The sequence below is a fragment of the Lycorma delicatula genome, chromosome 9 (genome assembly GCF_047948215.1).
Source record: "Lycorma delicatula isolate Av1 chromosome 9, ASM4794821v1, whole genome shotgun sequence".
Classification (NCBI taxonomy): Eukaryota; Metazoa; Arthropoda; class Insecta; order Hemiptera; family Fulgoridae; genus Lycorma; species Lycorma delicatula.
Window position 1 is genome coordinate 38,955,293 of NC_134463.1, and position 24,820 is coordinate 38,980,112.

Consider the following 24,820-nt stretch of genomic DNA (forward strand, 5'->3'; position numbering starts at 1 on the left):
ATTGTTTTTTTCATTAAGTTAAAAATGAATTGATGGTTTAGTATATCTTAATCGCGAATAAAATTTATGTAAAACATGTGGAAGAAGCATTGTACATCATGATAGCACTGTTCCGTTTTTAATTGTTTACCAATACAGCTGTTATATAATCGCTTTATGTTTGTGCACGCGTGCGCGTGCGTGAGTTCTGAAGTTTAATTAAGTGAGCCGCAACAATTTCAAAGTAATTGTTAAAATAATTGTTTAATTGATAAAACAATAGAAAAGAAGTGCATATAAATAAATAAAATAATTTAAATACTGCAATTAATTAATATCAATAGAAATTTTAATCTGATAAAACTAATGTATAGTTATTTTTATATCAAAATTCATTAGTGTCGTTCTTTAGGTCTTTATTCAAATTCATTATGAAATTTTTCAGGTCATTCAGAAAATATAAAAGATTTACCGCCAGATGTTCTTACTAATTTTAATCTTTTAGACTAATTCATTTACAGATAAATCTGATTTTACTTAATTTCTTAATTAAAATAGAGTTAGAACCGGTTTCTAACACGACTATTTAATTCAACATTATTTTTTACATAATTTTAAGAATTAGTAAAATAATCTTAGCCCATGAAATTATTTTAATAACAATATAAAGTGTTTTAAATTACTTGTAAATTAGTAGCAAATACTTAAGTTTAAATAAAAAAATGAACGTAATATAAATTTAAAACACAATTTTATAATAATTGGGTTCGACTTTGGTTTTTATTAAAACAAATAATAGCCTATGTTTGTTACCGAAAATACATTTATAAAATACAATTATACGTCAACAAAAATTTAGAAAAAAAATAAATAGAATTCACGCTATAAAAGTAGATATTTTATTTTAAAATTACTTTTTCATATATAGGTTCTCTATTTCATCGGTCCTGATATAGCACGGTGTGGCTGTTAAAAAACGAGACTAATGCTGTAAAATATTTTATTTTAAATTTATACACATTTAGTCATTAACCCCTTCAATATACACCCCTCTTCACCCCCTGCATCGCTCCATGCAAATTTTCCATTGTTCGAAACAGTGTTTGAAGTCTTCTTTGAACTCTTTCATGACGCGTACCGTTTTTTCTTTCACAGCTTCAACGGTCTAAAATTTTGTTCTTTTAATGCAGATTTTACCTTGGGGAACAGATAAAAGTCACATGCTGTCAGGCGAATAAGGCGGATGGTCTAACACTGGGATGTTATACTTAGCTAAAAACGTCTTGGCAGACAATACAGTGTGAGCCGGTGCATTCTTCTGATGAAGAACCCATGACTTGTTCTTCCACAATTCGGGTCGTTTTTTTCTTATTTTTTTACCGAGTTGAGCAAGGACCTTGAATAAAGACAAGTAGTTAACCGACGGTTAGATCAGATCAGATTACCAATTTTTTCAGTACTTTTATCGGTTTTTAACGTGTATGAGCGACCCGGGCCAACAACATCTTATCGTCTTCTCGGCCATCTTGGAAATTCTTAAACCAATCAAAAACCCGCGCACGTGATAAAAATTCATTACCATATACTTTTTTGAATTGAAGATTAAAGATAAATCCCAGTAGTGCTTTTTCCAAGTTTCATGACAATTCTTCGCCCTAATTAAACACTTATCATTTTTTCGACAAAGCAAAAAATAAATGTTATCGAAACGAAGGTCACGGCCAGACTAATATGTCTACAGAAACTAGAGTGGCAACAATCGAAAGAGAAGGCTTCACGCTACACAGCTGACGGTCGTACGAATTTGGCGCGTGCGCAGTTCTTCTGTAGCAGCATTAGTCTCGTTATTTAATAGCCACACATCGTATGTCAGCTTGCATTTTAAAAATTAGTTGAAATTTTACTCTAGCCGTGCAAAAATTACATTTTATTCAATATTATTTTTATTGAGCAAGTAATTTTTTTATGTAAAACTTATTTACATTATTTAAATGTTTATTATTTAATTTCTCTTAGGTCAGTCTAAATTTATACAGTAAAATTAATAATTTCCTTTAACCATAATTCCTAACTAGAAAAGTAACATGTATCTATCGAAACGTAATATTAAATAAAAATTTGGTACATTTAAATATTAAATGAATATTTATTTTATATCTCTAATGTATACATTGATGCCTTATGAACGAATTATTTCGGTCATAAAAAATTAGTAGTAAATTTTATGACTATATTTTCGTAAAATAATCTCGCATAGGAAGTGAAAATGGGATTTTGAACGGTGGTTTATGGGTATTTTAAACAGATCTTCCCAAGAATATCAGGATGAAATAAATGGTGACAATTTTATGTTGGGGTTTAAAATAATTCTCGAAATTGTGGCTGAAGGATCCGTCATAGTAATGGATAATGGCGCTGTACCATTGCCTGAAAACTGAAAAAATTCCAAACTCTTCGTCCCGAAAAAAGGATATTACCGAATGGTTAAAATCGAAGAAAATCGCGTACACCGAAGACATGTTAAAAGCAGAAATTATAAGATTAGTAAAATCACTTAAAAATATATTCATTATAAAGTAGATGAAATAGCAAAATTAAAAAATTGTGTCGTGTTTGGTCTTCCTCCATACCAATGCAATTTTAACCCGATAGAATTGATACGGACATAAGTCAAAGGTTGCATTGGGAATAATAACACATCATTTAAATTAAGTGATGTAAAAAATCTATTGACAGGTGTTAATAGAGTAGATGCAAATGCTTGGAAAAATTGTATTCAACATGTAATTAAAGAAGAAAAAAGTACGAGAAGCGAATAGTTTGTGTGAAAATATTATTAAAGATATTGTGATAAATTTGGAAAACGATGATAATAGTTCAACAGATTATCGGGTATTGAACAAACACATTGAGCTAACTACTTTTAAGTAGATTTCATAAGAAAGCTACCTATTGTAATGGTTACCATGATTCGACTTCCGGAAAATTGCGACATATCTTCGCGTATCATAACCCCCCGGACCCCAAAACCACCGTCAGTTCAAAAGTTTATACATATATATATATATATATATTTCACTTTCTTGTAGACACGATAACTGCCGAAATTTTGCGTTAATCACTACCAAATTGATAAATAAAATATAACGACCCAAAATCTCAGTCGAGTTCGTTTATGGGCAAAATCGGACCATGGGGGTGAAATGGTGGAAGGGGCTTTTTCGACAAAAAAAATCGCTATAACTTTCTTATTAAGTAAAATATCGAATTCGTTTAAAGTTCCTACTATATTTTGGATAAGACCCTAAAACTTATCTAAGTAAAGTTTTTTGATATCACCAACCATTGACCCAGGGGCTGGAAAAAATGGGGTTTTGAAGACAAAAAAAACTTACCTCCTTTAATAGGCAAAGTATCGAATCGGTTTAAAGTGGTCATTAGTCCTCTAAAGATTACCTAAAACTTTTGTCTGAAACAGTTTTTGATATGACCAATTCTTACAGTAAGGGATGACCAAAATGTTGCTGGAATTGCAAGAAGATGGGGCTTATCGTATGGTAAACATGTGAAACTTTTTTCACATGCAACTATTGTCGTATTGAGTAAATTTGAAGTTTTTCTTAACTTTAAGGTGGGAATATTTTTTATCCTCTATTTAGTATCGGTGAAATCTACCTTCTCCTTCCTGCATGCCAAAAGGAATTTTTTTTTTACTTGATGAAATTTCTATATACGGTAACATATTACTTAAAATTTTTATTTTTAACATAAATATATCATTTTATTACAATTTTCTAATTTTTGTATTAAGTTATTTTTACTTCACTTTTTTTAAATTAAAGAGAAGTGTTTTTTCTTGGATGGATTGTGCTAAATTATATAAAATTAGAATAATCATTCTGTTATGTTTTGGTTTTCTGCCTGCTTTTGTGAAACAAAATATAGACTGAATGTCTTAAAATTATGGCATAAAATAAAATTATCAGTCTTTTGTAATTTGGTAAAACAAAATTCAGCAGTCCGTAATCTATTTTAACATAGGGTATTATTAGATTTCTCATTATCTTTGTTTAAATAAAATGCGTAAAATCATAAAATTATTTTATTTTAGTTATTTCCACTTACTGCCAAATAGACATTTTCTTCAGTACATTATAAAACATTATACTTTTAAAAAATGTGTTGGTTCTTCATAATTCTAAAATTTTGTTTTCCCAAACATTATCATTCTTGAAAACGCTATAAAATTGTGATCTCAAAATACCGTCTCCTGAGGCCATCAATTGCATTTTTCTGTTTAAGATGAGATTTGATAATTTTTTATTATGTGCAATACCTCTACAGAATCCGGCATTCTGTTGGAAATCATTATTTCAATCGATCTTCTTTTGTTATTTTACACTTTGTATTAATTTTATTAATAAAAATAAAGGAAAGACTGACAGAATGATAGACCAAGTTAAATGTATTACTTCTCCATGATTATCAGCAATAAATGAAGATTATTCTGAGAAATCTCTTGGACATAGTTTATTGATAACTGATTTCCAGCAAATATAATGTTTTTGTTTTTTGGGGGTGAGAGGTTGATGATTAATTTATATATTTATGATGAATTAACCATCAACCTGATTTGGAGCTTGTGTGGTGGAATATGAGATGGAACTTTTGTAGGATATGAAAAAATGCACTACCTGATTAGGATTCAAACCTGGGACCTTCCAGATGGAAATATATTATTTGTCTTTTTTTTTTAAATAAGAAAGATACTACCATTTCATCATGGAGGTTGGTAATTACATTTTACTCAATTTGCAACTTATTGAAATTTAATCTTTTCAAAGTGTTGTTTGGAATAATTTTTTTAATAATTAGTTGAATGTATTGTCATTTTTATTTCAGAAGCAGTATCCTAGTAACCAAACAACTGATTCTCATTTTATTTATTTTATATTTTAATTCATTTAAACATGTTTTTAATTTACTTAAGGATAGTTAAAAAATGCTTAAAATAATTGGTGAAAATTAATGTTAGTGAATTAACATATATAAATTTAAATGAATTTAATTAAATATGATTGTGTTACTACAGATTAAAATATATGAGTATATAATGTATTGTTTAATGTTTTGATTAAAAATACAAGATATGTGTTAAAGAATATTTTTGACACAAAAGTCTTACTTCAGTAAAGTCCCTTATTTAGAGTATTCCACTCTCTTGTATTAATATAATAGTCCCACAAAGTTTTTCTCTTATTTGTAGTTGTATATTATATAAGTAGGATTTATTGCATATTTATTTCAACTTATATTAACTCGTGCACCAGTTTTATTACAGATGCTCCAGTTAGGAAAAGAAACATATATTTAAATTCTTAAAAAATTTAATTTTCTTTTTTTGACATAACTTTATATATTTTTTGCTGTTGATGTTCAATTTGGATATTTACTAAAGTTTATGATAAGTATAATAGCTCTGAAAATATATTTGTACATGTAAAAAAAGGATTGGTTTCATACATCTTAAAATGTGTTGCTTATGTGTAGACACCACTATTTAAGTGAAATAAATATTCTGCGTATATAAAAGTTGATTTTGTAAGATTAATAGCGGCTGTTATTCACAGTAGGTAAAAATAGTAAAGTTGTCATTGAGAATTAATTGTAAATTGTAGAATTTGTTTTTTTATTTGCAAATAATGACTAGCAATCTATCTTTGTATACAGATTATATTAGATACCTTGTAACTGTAACTATGGGAAAAGGCATTTAAAATTTAGATTAATATAACATTAGAGAATTAGTAAAATAATTTCAATAAAAGAATGCAATCAGGACTCAGAACTACTAGAAATTTGTTATTCATGGTGGAAATAACATACACATATATATAAGTATGAAACAATTGAACATGGTTAATACAATTGATTAATTGAACATGGTGACAATACAATTATCGTTTTAAAATTTTGCCCAATTTAAGGATAAGTTGTAACATACAACCAACAAGATACAATGATTTTTTTTTATATAAGCAATAAGTATTTATCTAAGTACAACACTAAAATGATGTATTACTCAACTTAAAAAAATAATATTGTAAATATATTATCTAAATTTTTATTTTAGTGAACTGAACAGAATTAAAATATAACAGAACATTTTAATTCAAATAAATAAATCTTTATACTGATCAAAATATAAAAATACATTGTATAGATCAAAACATAGTTGTATTTAAAGACCATATTAATTAAATATAAACACATGAAATAACATTATAATAAAATATAAAGTATTTTTAGTTAGGCACGGTTAGATTTTATCAGTGACAGCATATTGTTGTTATTCACTGGTGTTTTAGCTGAATTTATAGAATACAATTTTTATCCAGTACTTTTTTATTTTACCCAGTAAAAATAAAGGAAACCAATGACGACACTTTTTAGTTTTTAGAACTACGATTTATGGATCTTCAGCCATTATCTTACTTTAAACATTAATAGATATATACTTTAAATAAAACAAATTTACATTAAATAAAACCAAATCCTAAAATAAAGATCAGAAAAAAAATCACTTTTGAAGTCAAAAGTAAGGATAAATAATTATTAAAAAGGTTAAAAATCATTTGTGCATTAATCTATCCTTGACAATAAAATAACACAACTTTAACAAATTTGATTGGGTTCAAAGATTCAATGAAGAATTAAAAATGGTCTAAAATAACACTGACTCAATATTTACAAATTTATGGAAATTGGCATGAGATCTAATACTTCCAATCTAAATATTCTGTATTTGCTAAAAAAAAAAAAGTAAAATAATATATTTCAGTAATTTGGCTAATAAAACTACAAATTATTCAGATTTATTATTACATATTTGTAATTCAAACAAATAAAAAAAAATACTAGCATTAACCACCAGTGTATTAGTTACTTTTAAGTACTGATGAAAGATAAAACATTTAAAAAGTTAAGAAAAACATTTGTGTGTTTAGTTGTTCTAAAATGATTTGTACTACTGATTAAATGTGACAACAAAATATTAAAACATGAAAAATTAATACACTAAAAGCATTATTTCTGTTAAATACAATTTACAGTGTTAAAATAACACTATATTATACATACTGTTGTTACATACAATATGATATTGCATTTACATGTAATTCTGTTTTATATTTGGGATTCACACATATAGTTTTTACACACACCCTTTTTTTCTTAAATTGTATATAAAACTTACATCTGGATATTAATTTAATATTGCAGATGCAAAATTGAATCAGAATTCAGAAAAAAAGAAAAAATGGAATAGTTGAAGAGAAACAGAAATAGAAATACAGAGTTTGGTTAGTAGAGGATATAGATTAGGCACATTATTACACTTCAATATTTTAAAATTGATACTAATTTTAAAATATTGAAATGTAATAATAGTAGGAAAAATTTAATATATAAATAGATAGATAAATTTAATATAGATAAAGATAGGGAAAGTAAAAAGAAAAATTAAAGGGAGTTATATATTTTCGACCGGTTCTGTAATTGAAAAAAGATTTTGATTTAATAGAGGATATAAATTAGGTGCATTATTATATATCAATGTTTTAAAATTGGTCTAAAAAGTAGGAAAAAGAGAGGGAAAGTAAAAAAAAATTGTGCTATTGCTTCGATCGAAATTATAGGTAAGTAGTGATGACACTTCCATAAGCCTTCTTAATTATGAGATTTAATTTTCATGATCAAGGATTATGGAAATCGCTACCTAGCTTGGCTAGCGAACAGGCTTAACCGGACGAGCCCTTAGGATTGGTAATACAGGCCATCTAGACTTGTGTCTGTGCGTGTCTTGCACTGATCCTATAAGTGTGTTTATGACCTCAGGAGGTTGTACGGCTCAGCTTGGTTAAATTCAAAAGGATTTGGATGAATGGGGTAACAGGTTAGGCAAATTTAATCGGATGTTAAACAATTGTGTAGGAAAAAACTAAAATAAAAAAATAAATTAATTTTTGAATATCTGACTTATTTTATACTAAACAAAATGTATTTAAGAAAAATCTTTGAATCCCATGATCCTTTACTTTTACTCTGTTGTTATTAATATTTCCATTACTGTCTGGTGATGATGAAACATCATTATTTTTCTTACTCATTCTAACTGGAGTTGATTATACATTTTATGCAATTTATCTACAAGGCATTCATGCGCAACACTAAAAACATGAGCGCACACGATTATCAGATATGCTTGTTTAGTTAACTCCTTCCTTTTTGATTCACCAAACAATTTAATGAGTATAATGTACTCAACAACAGCATTATATTGAAAGGAAGCTGATATGATATTAAAAACACATTCATTATTATCAGTTGTTCTGCTTTATGGGAGGAGGTCCAGTCATGGCTATAGCAACCTCAAAGTCTCTCAATCTTCTGCACTTCTCTTCATTCCATTGAAGCCATCCTTTCCTTGTCTGTTGTTCATCCGGTATCTTTTTCCTTTTATTCTTTATCTCCTTCACTATTCCATCTACAGTACTCCTCAACAGACAGTCTCTGCTTTATATCATTCAGTATTTTCCTTTCCTCCTTAACACTTCTTAGCACTTAGTGATTTGATATTATACCTTCCCACACCCACACCTTCACACCTTCTATTTGTCTCCATAACCACATCTCAAACTCCTCCAACATTTTCTCTTCTCCTTTCCTAAGTGTCCATGTTTCTGCTCCATATATAATATTTATTAAGAAGAGACAGACTTATAGGCCACATATTAAGGCACCCCGGAATAGTCACTTTAATATTGGAGGGACAGATAGAAGGAAAAAATTGTGGAGGCAGGCCACGTTTGGAATATGTAAAACAAATTGTTAGGGATGTAGGATGTAGTGGGTATACTGAAATGAAACAAGTGGCACTAGATAGGGAATCTTGGAGAGCTGCATCAAACCAGTCAAATGATTGAAGAAAAAAAAACTACTTGTATCTCTTCCCCATCCACTTTAATTTAAGTTTTGTGCCTTTTCCTCTTATCATGAATTGTGTTTTCTTTTTATTGATTTTCATCCCATATTCCCTGCGTTTTTTGTTCAGATCTTCATCATTTGTCAATTCTTTTCTTCTTTCAGCTAAGAGCACTATGCTATCTGCAAATCTTATACATTCCACTCTTCGCGCCAGACGCATTCCTCTACTTCCACCTACACATTCATTAATTATTTCTTCCAAATAGACATTAAAAAAGTTTGACAATAGGCAGCAGCCCTGTCTTACACTTCTGTCAAGTTCTATCTCTTCTGTCAGTTCTTCTATAATTTTTACTCTAACTTTCTAATTATAATTCCTTAATTAGTCTCCTCTCTCTCCAATCAAGTCTGTGTGTTTTTAGTATGATTATAAATTTATCTCATCTCATTGTACAAGTTTAAATAATTTTGAATTATTGTCCTAATTTTAAATCTGTATTTTCAAATGGATTAGAAGATTCAAATTTACCTGATTCTATTTTAGCCTTAATGTTAAATCATTTGCCAAGAAATGGAATCAGTAATTCTATTCACAGGCAACTCCTTCTCTGTTAAGTAACAGTAAAGCATTCTCTTCAATGACTTTATAGGTCCAGCATCTTTAACATGAGAACTGTATAATAAAAATTTATTTTTTCCAAATAATAAAGGAGCACCTGAGAAAGGAACAACCCATCCTCGGATTTTTCTGCCGTGAGGCTTTATGAAAGATAACTACAAACAATTTGATCAGTCTCCTACTAGAAGTAAAAATTTCCCAATAATTTAAAAAAAATAAATCGCAGTAGAGTGTAAAATTTGCTCTAAATTTCGAAAAACTATTTCCTGTTAAAATATAATAAAATAACATTAATGTGTATTAAGAGAGACATTAATCGGTTTTTTAAACTCCACTTAATTACCTCTTAATACTATTTCAAGTCATTTTTATAGCTGTGCGATAGAGCACTTGAGACACAAAAAACACACCAGAAAGAGTTGCTGAAAGTATTGCTATTCATATACAGCCAATACCTTTCTTTTTCTGTATAGGTTTTCTTTTTTTCTGATAAGGTATTACTTCAGAGGATGAATAAGGGTGATGTGTATGAATGTAAATGAAGTGTAGTGTTGTACAGTCTCTGACCATTTCTGAGATGTGTAGTTAATTGAAACCCAATAACCAAAGAACACTGGTATCCACGATCTAGTATTCAAATTCAATACAGTCAATACCTATGGTGAAAACAATGAGAATGACACTTTTAAGCTAAATCAGTGGTCATGGTGATACATTACAATATATTTATGTCGGTGAAGAAGATAACAGTTGATCACTTTACTCCTTATATTCTGTAATAAACGTGGCATGCAATTTGTTGTTATTAAGGATTATTAAGTGATTGTTATTAAGGATGATTATATTTTGTGGTGATATATGGTTTAGGCCTTCTTCAAACATTATGGTTAGAGCACCTAATATTACGAAATAACCATATTATTAAATAAGTCCATGATTCTCTTCTTTTTTTTTAAATAAAAAATTTTATAAAAAAAATAATTTTGAGTGATCATGGATTTTTAAAGTAAAATGAAAATTAGAGCTTTCCTAATCATTGAAATTTTATTTCATATTAGGTAGATTTCATAAGAAAGCTACCTGTTATTGTAATGGGTACCGTGATTGGACTTCCGGAAAATTTTGACATATCTTCGCGTTTCACATGCCCCAGACCCTAAAACCACCGTCAGTTCAAAAGTTTATATATACATTTATATATATATATATATATTTCACTTTCTTGTAGACACGATAACTGCCGTAATTTTGCGCCAATCACTTCCAAATTGATAAATAAAATATAACGACCCAAAATCTCAGTCGAGTTCGTTTATTGGCAAAATCGGACCATGGGGGTGAAATGGTGGGAGGGGCTTTTTCGACAAAAAAAATCGCTATAACTTTCTTATTAAGTAAAATATCGAATTCGTTTAAAGTTCCTACTATTTTTTGGATAAGGCCCTAAAACTTATCTAAGTAAAGTTTTTTGATATCACCAACCATTGACCCAGGGGCTGGAAAAAATGGGGTTTCGAAGACAAAAATAAACTTATCTCCCTTAATAGGTACAGTATCGAATCGGTTTAAAGTGGTCCTCTAAAGATTACCGAAAACTTTTGTCTGAAACAGTTTTTGATATGACCAATTCTTACGGTAAGGGATGACCAAAATGTTGCTGGAATTGTAAGAAGATGGGGCTTGTCGTATGCTAAACATTTGAAACTTTTTCAACCATTGTCGTATTGAGTAAATTTGAAGTTTTTCTTAACTTTAAGGTGGAAATCTTTCTTAACTCCTATTTAGCACCGGTTAAATCTACCTTCGCCTTCCGGCGTACCGAAAGGGATTTTTTTAAATTCTTTTTGTTCTAGTAAAACCATTAAGAATATGATAAGAAGAAACACATAAAACTTATTATATGGTAAATAAATTATGGAAATGTCAGATATGTCTATAACAAAAATTTTTTCCTAATTTTTTTTAGTACTAGTTCTTCCTAAGTAATTTAAACATTTTAAAAAATTTACCGCTAAAATTTATTTCTCGTCTGTATTGAAGTTTATAAAATGTTTATCTGTCAAAATATAACCAAAAATAATTAAAATAGGCCTATCGTACTGTTTTATAATTAGCTTTGATATTATTTAATATCTTTATTTTTGTTTTAATCACGTAAAAAGGTTATGCAAAATATTGCAATTTTTGACCTTATATTAAATATGTCATATGTTTACGACATGTGACAATCTAAAATTAAACTAAATAGCCTATATAAAAAATATAATACAAATACAACTTTTTTTAATCTATCATTTAATATAAAGTTAAATTTTTAAATGATAAAATCAGAATAATAAGATAATAATAATAATTATTTTTTAATTAATTTGTATATTATAATTTAAATTTATATAATTACATAACATTTTGTAGTTACTCAAATAACAATGTTAATAGGTCTATATTTTATTATTTATTAATCAGCAATAAAATAAATATGTAGGCTAATCAGTCATAAAAAACAAAATTTTTAGGTTTTTTATTTCTCGTTGCAATCATTTTATAACTAATAATAAACAAAAAGTTGGATAAACTATTTTTATAAATTAATTAAAAAAATAATATAAGTTATTTTATATTTTCCTAGGTTCATGAGAAATTAGACCTTTTTTTAATATATTATTGATAATTTCATATTATGCATAGATCAGCCAAATCCAAAACAGATTTCTGTTTTTAAAATTTGTTAGTACAGGATAAAAATACGAAACAACTTCTCAATGCTGCACATGTGAGGAAATTTTGGATCCTTTCTTCATAAAAGGTTTGAGGATTTGCCAAAACTAATTGCGTACGAAATCCTTTACTTTGTTGTCACCCTGGAATCAATGTTCATGAAGTGCCTTCATCAATGGCTCGAAGAAAAAAAATCGTAACGGGATATATTTCAACTCTACGGTTTTTGTAAGGTTTCCAAGTACGATTCGTCCAATTTATTCCTGTAGAGCTTTCCCTCCGATTAAGCTTCACTTGGCTAGGAACGGAGGGGGTGGTGTAGCGACCAGACACGCTACGGGGCAGGATCTTCTCCCCACGGGGGAGGAATCGAGATGTAGATAGCTTTCATTTTGTCATAGAACTGCAGCACTCACAGGGCAACGCTCGTGGAGAAAATCGACGAGAAATATGCTACTTTAATCCCAAAAGATATCTACAAGGACTTTTCCGGCTGATGGACCCATTTTCGCCTTTACAAAGAAAGGCTCTCCGCTATTAGCCACTGCACTCTCGGATTTAGACTCGATAATGTAGTGACGGACCCATGTCTCATCTTATTTATATATATATATATTCAATGCAAAAAATTATTTCCATCTCGTCGAAATCAATTCAGGAGCCTTTGAAAAATTTCTTGTAGTGCCATTTTCTGGTTTTGAGTCTTTGAACTCACCTCGCATTGTATTTACAGAACCCGAAGGTTTTTGTGATAATGAAACGAGCACTTCCATGATTTAATACCCACTTACGTCTATCGTAAGGTGCCTATTGTAAGCTTGCCGATCGATCGAATGCTATTCGTTGATCATTAATTGATCATCCTTGATCGCTAATTGTGACTCATTTTCTACAGCTTCACGTCCTCCTTTAAATTTAAATTGACTCCTGAACCGTAGTAGACTTATGTAAAGACTTTGGATAAACTTAGGTAGTAGTTTGGGGATATGACGTCATATTTCCAAACTTCACATTCAGTCTAATCAAAATTTTAAGGTTTTGATGCCCACATCTTTGAGAAAATTTACGATAATACATTGCACAACCAAAGATTGACACTCTTTTTGTCATATGAAGCTAATGGGGCTGGAGCGTCCATCCCTTCCAGTTCACTCATGTTTGTATGAGAGTCATGATAGATATGGTTTATATTTGACTAACCTTCTTATAAATAAGTACAAACATATACATTTTTTTTTTCTAGTAAATATTACGATTTATTGAGTAAAAAAGGTGGTTAAAAAATAATGTTCTTATTTCTGTTAATACCATATCTACATTAGTAATATGTTAATATCGAACTTGAGACTGTACAAGGCTCTATTTACATTCATACATATCATCCTCATTCAACCTGTGAAGGAAACCTTTACAGGTTTTAGCCTCAGAACCACCTTACGGTGGTTTCTGAGGCTAAACAGAAAAAGACAACTGAAATAATGCTTAAAAATAATAAGCACCCCAATCAGAGTGAATTGAGTATTATACAATAATTAGATCTGTGACAAATATGCATATTTTATATTAGTATTGCCTGGATTACGTATTATTTTTTTTATAAACAATATTTTATTTTTCTATAATAGAAGAAACGAGAATTATATCAAAATTTAATTCGATATTTTACTGTCTTGATGTAGATCAAAATTTAATTCGATATTTTTCTGTCTTGGTGTTGGGAGTATCAACAGGCTATAACTATTTCTACCGTACTGTAATACAGCTATTTAAAATCGTATTTATATAAATTAAGCTTATTTAGAAAAAAATATAAAATAAATGAAGTTTTATAGACTTCATTTACTAAATCTAATTTAAATGGACTAATAGTAAGAGTTATTTATGATTAAAAAGTTAAATTTCTAACATTTTGAAACTGTAAAAACGCATATTCATTTCGTAAAAAGTTCGGGTTAAAGTTGTACACTGAATTTATTTATTTCAATCCATTATTTATACGTATATATTTTTTGAAAATTAAAAAAAAAATAGATATATAAAAAAATATCAAAAACAAAGTAATTTCGATGTGCGAAATCGTTTTCTTATTAGCAATCTTTTTTAAACACATGACGTTCTAGTGAGTGCTCTCTAATCTTCAGTAACACTATGTAAATACTACTTAAAAAAAAAGTTTATTTTTATGGAGGTTTACATCGCAAAATGTAATTTTTAACTCATTAATCAAGTTTTAACTAGGCAAATAATTTTATGTGCTTTGGACCATTTACTTAACCATTTTTATTACATCTAGAGTACTTCTTCGACTGAAAAAATCTTTAGTTTCTTGATTTCTGTTCTCTTTGTTATTACTGATGTCTTCGTTCTTTTTTCTTAAATTTTATTCTATTTATTTTACAATCATTACTTAATAAAATAGTTATTGTCAATATCCACTCACCGTGCCACAAGATTATCATATGAAAATCTCAATTGTGTTTTTCAGTTGATTAAAATTATTAATCTAAGCTGTCCAAAATTTGATAATTCATCTTCTTTGCTATATTTCTTTTCTAGAAATTTTCTAAGAATTTTTCAAAACAGTTTTGTATAGCTTTATAATTTATTGTTTTACCTTTTTGCAAATACTGTAAAATTAAATTTTGTAATAAAAATTTTTCGTATAAAAAATAACTTTCATAAGACAAGTAGAGTTATAATTTATTAGTGTTATAATAAAGAACCTCTATGTATTTTCTTAGTATTTAATATTTTCTACATAATTTGAAAAATATTACTTGTCTCATTAAAAGTAAATTAATATATATAAATATGTAGATATATATATGTATATACATTTAATATATATGTCGAATAATATATGTAACGTCAATAATCGTAAAGTAATTTGATGTGAATTTAATGCAATTGATTAAATATGTACTATTGTACCCAAATCTTCGTTAATTTTTGCAGAATTTAAACAACATCCGGTCACTGATTGTATTAGCCTAGTAGTTATAGTGATCTCTTAACTCATATCTTCTCTCCCGTGCCTAATAAAAAATACCATAAGGGTATAATAACATATTTAAATTGTTAAATATGATTAAGTATTAACCAGTAAAACCTAGTTTAGAACAGCTAACTTGGCAGTTAAATTTCTGTTATTTTTTCCTTTACTTTTACAGTAGGTTTGTGCAATTATGTTACAATGAATAATATAGTTTGTAATTTTTTTAAAATTACTTTTCAATTTTTTATAATTACTTTTCATATTAAGCGTTTAATTGAACATAATAAAGTTTGCATAGTACTATTCCGGTCGAATAGAATACCTTTTCATATATATTTTCATACATTTGTGATGTTAAATTTTGAATGTCAAATCTGATTTCAATAAACATTATTGAAATTTATTATACTAAATTTATTTATTAGTTGAATTTAGTTCGTGGATTAAGTATGATTCCTACAATTCTCTAAATTGAATTATAATTACGTTTTCTATATAAAAAGAATTCTACTTGTGAACGTAGAGCGAAATTGCGTTAATCGATATCTAAAGATTGTTTTTTCATGTTAGAAAATATTGATTTCACTGAAATTTATTTTTAGAATGACACAAGGCTACTTATCGTTATATGATAACAAACTAATACTGTTCTAGGCAATTATGACACACATATATTTTTTTAAATCACCAAATTTTTTGTATACGCAATTTAATTTTTGTTTAAAAAATTATTTTACCTAAGTTATTTGAAAAATGTTTAGCACGGAACTACCGTAAGAATTTTCTCTACAATTCGTTAATTTATTAAAATGTAAAAATTGAAATCGCAAAATAAATTAGAAAGAAAAAATGTACGCGTCGAATTGAGAGGAAATATTTACACAATTATATTTTATTTTTATAAATTTATTTTATACCTATATTTCTTTTGTCTTTTCAATAAAATATTAATTGAAAGGTATCTAACTTTAGAACAAGTACGCTAAAACTTTGTCAATAAACAAGTTTATACTTTCGCATAACTTAGCCCTTAACCATCCAGTTGACCTTTATATTAAATTCATTATTATTTATTTTTTGAGTAAATTCCTAGAGGATAAATAAAAATTATTAATAAATTATTGATAATTCCTTTTACCATAATACTGTATCTTTAAAAAACCATTAAAAATTTAACAAAGAAAAAAGCAAGAGTTGTAAAACTTTATGAATTTTTTTTTTTATTTTAACGGTAAAAATCGTATATTAATTATTTTTACGGCTCATTTTATTCAAGAACTACCGAAGTTTGCTCAAAAAAGAAATCAATTATATATCACTATATTTTATATATTAACACATTTTAAGGTAGTAATTTATCATTTGAATCATTATAATTTAAGTAAAGAGCGTATAGGTATATGTTCAGGATAATCCGAAGAGATTAAAAATAAAATCTTCGACAAGCTGTGGAACATGAAAAGCAAATCGAATTACTTGAAAGCGGGAAGAGGACCTCCAAAAGAAAGGTTTGAAAGAAGAGGACTATTGTGATACCTCCGAGAGGTATCACAACAGAAGTGGGGCACCTCTATTGAGGTGCCCCACCCCTATTGTGGGGCACTTTCCGAGGAATAATTTACAACATAAAAAAATATTTTGGCAGAAAAATGAAGGAAGAAAGAAAATGAAAAATGAAGCCATCGTGCTGAAAAAATGAGAAACGCATGGAAGAAGAGAAAGAAGTGATATTTGCTTGGTCCTACTTTGGCCTTTTCGCATAAAAAAAGATTAATGAATATAAATATTTGTTAAATTCATAAATACATGCAAAAATGTATAATTCCGTTAAAAGTTTACTATATATGAAGGATATGAACCACCAGGTTACTTTATATAACATCTGTCATACTGTAATTTTTTATGGATTGAAGACCAATTACGAGAGGTGGATCAAAAAAGTTACACCCATTCCGTGTTGTTGAACTGAAAGGGATATTTTAATGTCTTGTGGTGGCAGAACTGGTTGTGTTTTTGTCTTCACGCTCCACCAGCAGTAATTCTGCATGACATTCAGTATGTGTGTAGTGTCGTTGTCAATATGGTGTGTCCTCTAGAGGTTTCGACCAGCATAGAAGTGCGTTCAGAAATTCGATTTTTGTGGACAAAAAATTATAATTGTTGTGAAATTCATCGATAAATGATTGAGGTATACGGTGAGAATGCAATGTCAATCTCCATAATCACAAAATGGTGCCAAATGTTCAGAAACGCAACAAATGTAAGTGAATATTTGCGAGCTGGGTGTCCTTCAACTGCAAACATGACGGGTAATGCAAAACGCGTAAATTAAATGTTCTTGAGTAACCGGCGCATTAAAATTAGAGAGATTGCAAGTGAATTTAACATCAGTTATGGTAGTGCGTTTGCGATTATTCACTATCAGCTTGGCTACCGTAAGATGTGTGCACGATGGATGCCACCTCTGTTGACCAACAACCACAAACATCAACGTTTTGCGTCTGCTCTTTCTTTTCTTCAACGTTATTCCAGGACTGGTCCACAGTTTTTGAAACAAATCATCACAGAGGATGTGAGCTGGATGCTTCATTACACTTAAACGAGCATCGCATGAATGGAAACACAAAAATTCACCGCAGCCAGAATGTGAAAACATTCTCACATGTTCGAAAGGTTATGCCGACAGTCTTTTTCGATTCTGAGAGAGTGGTTTACAATGAATTTAGGCCGGTTTACAACAATTAATGCCGAATCTTACTGTGAGACTTTAAAAAAATTGCGTAAAACCATTAAAGATGGAAGATTCAGCAATGGGATCGTTTTTCTTCACGACAACGCTACTCCTTATACTGCTCATGTGACAAAGGAATTACTGCAAAGGTTCAAGTGGGAAAGTCTCATTCGCCTTACAGTCCTAACCTAGCAGCCTGCGACTATCACTTGTTTGGTCCTCTCAAGCGAGACCTGGGAGAGGAGCGTTTCTCCCATGATGATGAACTGAAGAAAGCGGTTCTTAACTGCTTGAAGGAAATTGGACGAAATTTTTATGAGAGTTGAATTGAAAAAATTATCACAAGTATGAAAAGTGTTAAGAAAAACTTGGTAATAATGTCGAAAATAGATATGTTGTTTTTTCAATAAAAAAAAAGTTGTCTTATAAATATGTGTTTGTTTATTAATCTTTTTTTATTATTTTAATTAATTATTTATTAATATATTAATCCCCAGCTAAGTTGGCTGTTTATTAAGATTGATTATTATGGTAAACTGTTTAGATTTAAAGAAATAAAAGCAAAATAAAATTCATATTATTTACAAGCTTGCCTAGTCTTTCTTTTTTATTTTTTCCTGTTTAGCCTCCGGTAACTACCGTTTAGATAATACTTCAGAGGATGAATGAAGATGATCTGTATGAGTGTGAATGAAGTGCAGTCTTGTACATTCTCAGTTCGACCATTTCTGAGATGTGTGGTTAATTGAAACCCAACCACCAAAGAACACCGGTATCCACGATCTAGTATTCAAGTCCGTGTAAAAATAGCTGGCTTTACTAGGACGAACGCTGGAACACTCAACTTCCAAATCAGCTGATTTGGGAAGAAAGCTTGCCTAGTCTAGTGGTCTACTAATAAACTAGTCGTAAATTACTCGTTTAACAATTGATTTTCAAAGTCGAAGGTTCTAAGGTTTGAATCCTGTAAAATTTGGTTACTTTTACACGTATTTGACAGTGGGTACCGGTGTACTTTAGTGGTTGGGGTTCAGTTAACCAAACATCTCAGGAATAGTCGGCCGAGTTTGTACAAGGCTACACTTCATTTACATATCATTCTCATCTCATTGGGCTGGTAAGGTGGGGTGTTGCTTATTCTTCAATAGTTTTTTGTTCTGTTTATCCTCCGGAACCTCTGTAAGGTATTACATCAGAGGATGATATGTATGTATGTAAATGAAGTGTACACTTCATAATTGAATCCCAACACCGGTATTCACGATTTAGAATTCAGATCCGTATAAAAGTAACTTACTTTTATGCAGCAAAAACCGTATAAAAAGTGCAATTTTGTCAATGAAACCGCGAGCTGGTTACAACAGAAATTTTTATTTGAATTTAAAATAGTTGACGAATTTTTTATTACAGCAAAAGAAAAAGTAAAAGAAAAGTTTACTTTTCAATATGTACTCTTCATATATTGTTCAAAAACTTTTGTATACCATATACGAGATTTAAACGAGCCACTTAAAAGACCAGGTTTCTATTTATTTTGCAAATTATCAAGAAAGATAATCAACTGAAAGAAAGCCTGGAATAAATATTGATAGACTATAAAAAAGAAATATGTAAGCCAAATGAATCTGTAAAAGAATCTGAAACTGCTGCCCATATTACTGAAACTACTGAAATTGATGTTATAACTTCATCGACATCTTTGGTCATTTAGAACTTTCGACTTCGAAATAAGTTGATTTGCGATGACGAGTTCATCACCACTAGACCAACCGGTTGGGTTGTTCACTCGTTGAAAAAATTGCGAAGTAACATTAGAAATAAAAAAATATTATTTATTAAACACACAGTACTCTACAATTAAAACGTTAATATATAAAATTATATTTATAAATAGTTATTATATTTTAATTAATATATATTTACAGGATACAATATCCTTAAATAAATGTGTACGAGTATAAATGTACTTTTCTCGAGATTCATTAATTTCATTTTGTGTGTGCGTATTATACATACATATATATATATATATCGTTTTTTCTTTTTTTTTTGTAGAAAAAAATCTAAAATTACAGCTGAATAACATTAGATATCACCGCTACTTTAAATTACACTAGAATTATGTTCGAACGGTATTTACCGTTGGAACCAATTTCAAAAGATGATTGAACTAGCTAGATGTTGTCACACCACAACAGCTACGTTTTGAACACGTGATGGAAGGCAATGGTATTTTAATGTGTTAAATATTTTAAAAGAAATATTTATAGAATATACAAGTTGTTAAAAAACATCCGGTTTAATTTAAATTTAATAATTAAAGATTTTTATTTATAATTGGAATTTTATATTAAATAATTAATACTTAACAATTAGAGAATAAAATATAGAATAATTATTACATTTTTTTTATAATTATGTTTTTTATTTTTTATGAAGGGAGAAACTAATAATTAAACTAATTTTTATTAGAAAAATTAAGGTCATTGAACCACTTACAGAAGTATTTTTGCTTTAAAAATTCGTACAGTGGTATGAATAAACTTAACTAAGAAAAATGTTATTTCAGTAACCGGCCAACTTTACCTTGGCCAATCTTTGTGGCAGAGTATTAGCGTCTCGGGCTTTCTTCGGAGGCATCGGGTTCAAATCTCAGTCAGGCAAGACATATTTCATATGGTACAAATTTTTATATTCATATTCTCAAGCACAAGCTTCTTTGTAAGATTCTGGAAGTATTCATTAGTCAAGAAAAAAAAACAGTTGAAATTAATTTACAGTTATTCAATGACTATCGATTATGGCTACTAGCATTACATTACATGCTTTTTGGCTGGAGCCACCCGACTAAAACGTTTTATTTACAAATATTAAACAAACAGTAAAGAAAAGTTTAACATCTAGATATTTTTTATATACAGGCAGGCAAGTTAAGTATAGACTTATTTTTAGGAACAGAAAAAAAAGTTTAAAGAATATAAAAATTCACCAGTAAACAGCGATGACGTCTCGCACATGTAAACAAATTTTTGGATCCACATAAACACTATATTTATTTTTTATAAACTAAGCTATTCTTTTACAAAGGTGACTGCACTTGCACAAACAAACACAAGTAAACGCAGATATGTTAAGTATATCATGCGGTATGATGTGTTAAACTTGACCTTGGTTTTATAATTATGCCAGTATAGTTAAAGCCGAGTTTCCGTAGTTAGTGCTCAAGGTCACTTTTACAAACGTAGCCATGTATAATTTTACAGCGTATTCATTTAATGAAATACATATGTGTGTGTGTGTTTGGGCGCGCACGCGAGCATGACGTTAGGTCGTATAACGAAGGAATTGTAGGCTATTTATCGTAAGACACTGCCGAATATGGGGATAAGCTTTTAAACGGTAACAAGCATTCAGTGATAGGTTTGCTAATGAAACGGATTTCCGCTCCCTTTTTCATTGAATTCAATACTCTCAGAGAAAGTAACTCTGACTAGAGCAACTTGTACTTGATGTTTTACATCCCTCATAGTCAAGATAAAGGCTAATGGATAATGCAATGTAACAAATTAGTGCACCCTCCTTTTAAAGAAACAATATATTACGTACAATATCTTCTTTCTCTTCCAAAGATACGTATTAATCAAAGTATTTAGTTCTCATATACTTGCGCGCGCGCACACGCACACACAAGCATACAAAGTGAACTGATAGTACAACTGGTTAAGTTAACATATTATAATTTTATTAGAAATTTTATTAAAAAAAAAAAATATTTTAAAATAATATTCGATGATGTGTCTGTAATTATAATAACAATTAACTTTAAAAAAACCATCAAGCACTATTTTCCCAAATCTCCGACAAAAAATATATAATTACGAGTAGATGTACATAATTATATAAGATATATAATCTAAACAATTAATTTGTTATTCTAAATGTATACTATAAACATTATAATGTATTACTATAAATAGGTGAAAAATTATAAGAATTTATTATTCCTCAAAACGGTGTATTATTTTTAAATAATTTTTTTATTTTTATTTTACTTTAATTTATTCTACAATTAGATTTCGGATACGAGTTCTGACTACGGTTTGGCGTCTTTTCATCTTTAATTTCATTAATCGTATTTTAATTTTTAAAATAAGGTAAGCAATAAATATTCAAGGGTCTAATAATAAAAAATAGAAATTATTTTACCTAAAATTGAATAAATTATCAATAAACTTGATGAAAAAATAATAAGTCCAAATTAAAAAATATAATTAGCTTCATAAAAAGAGGGATAACATAACTTTCATATAAATTTATTTATTTATTTTTTTAAATATCTTTGTTTTTCATTAAAATTTTACTATATATAACTATAAGATAACTTTCATTAGCAACAAGATATAAGTAATTACAAGGAATTGCCGATCAAATTGCCCATCAATTAATTGTCGATCTCCGCGGCGGAGTGATAGCGTATAGGTCTTTCATTCGGAAGTACCGGGTTCGAATCATCCCGGTCAGGAATGGCTTCTTCATATGCTACAAAATTTCCATTTCATATTCCTATACAAAAGCTTCCAGCTTATATGGTGAATTAATCATCAAAATAAAAAGTAAAAAAAAATTAGTTTATAGTTATTAATCAGCTTAATTTTTTCCTTTAACCGATTTCTATTAAAGGAAGTATCCAACACGAATTATGAGTAATTCTATTTTTAATTAAAAATTTAAACGTATACATTTGAGATTTTGAAAATATTTTTCACATTTTTTATAGTCATAGTTTGACTGTTATCGAGTAATGATAAAATAAAATAATCCGAAGTCATTTTAATATTCAAAATATTTATATTCTTACAAAAATTGAAGAAGATTTTTGAAAAGCTTTAGGTAAACAAAAAGTAATAATTTATAAAAAGTTTTTCAAAAAAATGAGATTTTTTATTTTTGTCTTATTTAAGTGCAACGTTTTTGAGAGCCTATTTTTACTTTATTATAAATAACTTTAATTATAATTAAAATTATTAAAAATATTCATTTTGTTTGATTTTACAAAACTCTGATTTTTAATCCTTTTAATGCCGTTCATCATATAATGTTACTTGCTGATTTTTTTAAATTAAAAATATTTATAAATAGAATTTAAACTTCTGAAAATACCAAATATCTCAATTTTTTAAATTTATTTATTTTTTACTTTTTTAAAATATCTTTGTCTTTCATTCAAATTTTACTATATATTTTTGTAATTCCGCAATTTGAATTATGTATCGATACGACTATAACATTTATTTTTTGAATAAAAAAATTTTATTTCTTTAATTAAATGGGAGACATTTTATGTAAATATTTATAATTAATTTATTTGAAAAAGTATAATATTTCAATACTTTTGTTTCTAGTTATGGGTTGAATACATTTTATAAAAAAAAAAACAAATTACTAACAGGTACATTATTACAGATTATTTCAAATTTATTATTACTATAGATTCATTACTAATGGTGTAATATAAATTTTAATTTAATTATTATTTTAAACACATCCTTAATTATGTTCATCCCTTGAGTACACTTTTGTATGACATTTATTAATTATTTACTTATAAAAAATAAGTAAATATACTTACGTATTTGTTTCCTTAAAAAAAAATTACTCATAATCAATATGTAGTTCAAATAAAAAAAAAAAACATAAAAATTTTTGTTTTCTGGAGGGGAACACTTGAATAAACTCACCGTAAATAGAAGCTAGGCAAGCTAGGAACGAACTTTGAAGAGGAGAGCACACGACACGAAGAAGTCCTGATCAAGAAGGCACTGGACGGATGAAAGTATACTGAGTATAAAGTGGGGAGAATCAGAATATATAGGAGCGGGTGACCTGCGCGTAGGGTAGCACTGGAGGTGCGCACTCAATTCCCCTTCTACTTTAAATAAAAATATCCCCTTGTACCCTTCGATGAGTATTTTATTATTTAAGAGGGAATTCCCTATGAGTTATTTAATTTTATTTAAAAAAAAAAAAAAAAAAAAATTTTTTTTTTTTTTTACTATTAATGTAGAAAAATAAAAGAGTGGATATAATATGGTGATGAACTAGATTTGTTCATAAAAATGATAATAAATTATAATTAAATTGAACTTATTTCATTAAAACCTGATTGAATTTAAATATTTATGAGCTAAATTATTTTTGCACATATTAAAATATAAATTGGATAAATATTCTTGTTTTTATTATTATTTTCAAGTTATTGATTGTAAAATTTATTAATTATTTTTAAAAAAATAACGTAAAAAATTAAATTATTTAATATTGTAATAATAGATTAACGGTATATAAAGTATACTTAACAAATCTGTTCGTTTAATTGTTATTAAAAGTACTATTCTGCGATGCTGCCACACCCGGGATTCGAATCGAACTATAAACAATAAAATTTTTGTTTTTGTTGGATATAACTTTTGCTCTTACTTAAATTTTTTTTTGAGCGTAATAGCAATTACCTGTTGTAAATTAATCTTAACTAAATCAAGAAATCGAATAAAACCAGTTATCGAACTATAATTGAACTTATAATCTTTTATGAAGCTCGTATTATAATTGCAAATTACAATATAATAAATATTTATACCATGCACAAAAAAGGGAGTGGTCTAGATTTTGCCTGAAAGGATCAAAGGAAATCGCTTAATTACAATAGCATTATGACGTATTAACTTTGTAATACAAAGTTAATAAGTATGTATTATACTTTGAATAAAAAGCATAACCGGTAACAATTTAAGTT

General features: G+C 28.4%; 1 protein-coding gene across 1 annotated transcript in view; it reads right to left on the reverse strand.

Annotated features, from left to right (window-relative positions):
- Positions 1-23,871, reverse strand: part of LOC142330178 (uncharacterized) — a 57,565-nt gene extending 33,694 nt beyond the window's left edge. Inside the window, exon 1 of the mRNA XM_075375285.1 lies at positions 23,766-23,871. The gene's annotated coding sequence lies outside the window, so the exon portion shown is untranslated. The remainder of the gene's footprint in view (positions 1-23,765) is intronic.
- Positions 23,872-24,820: the final 949 nt, after the last annotated feature.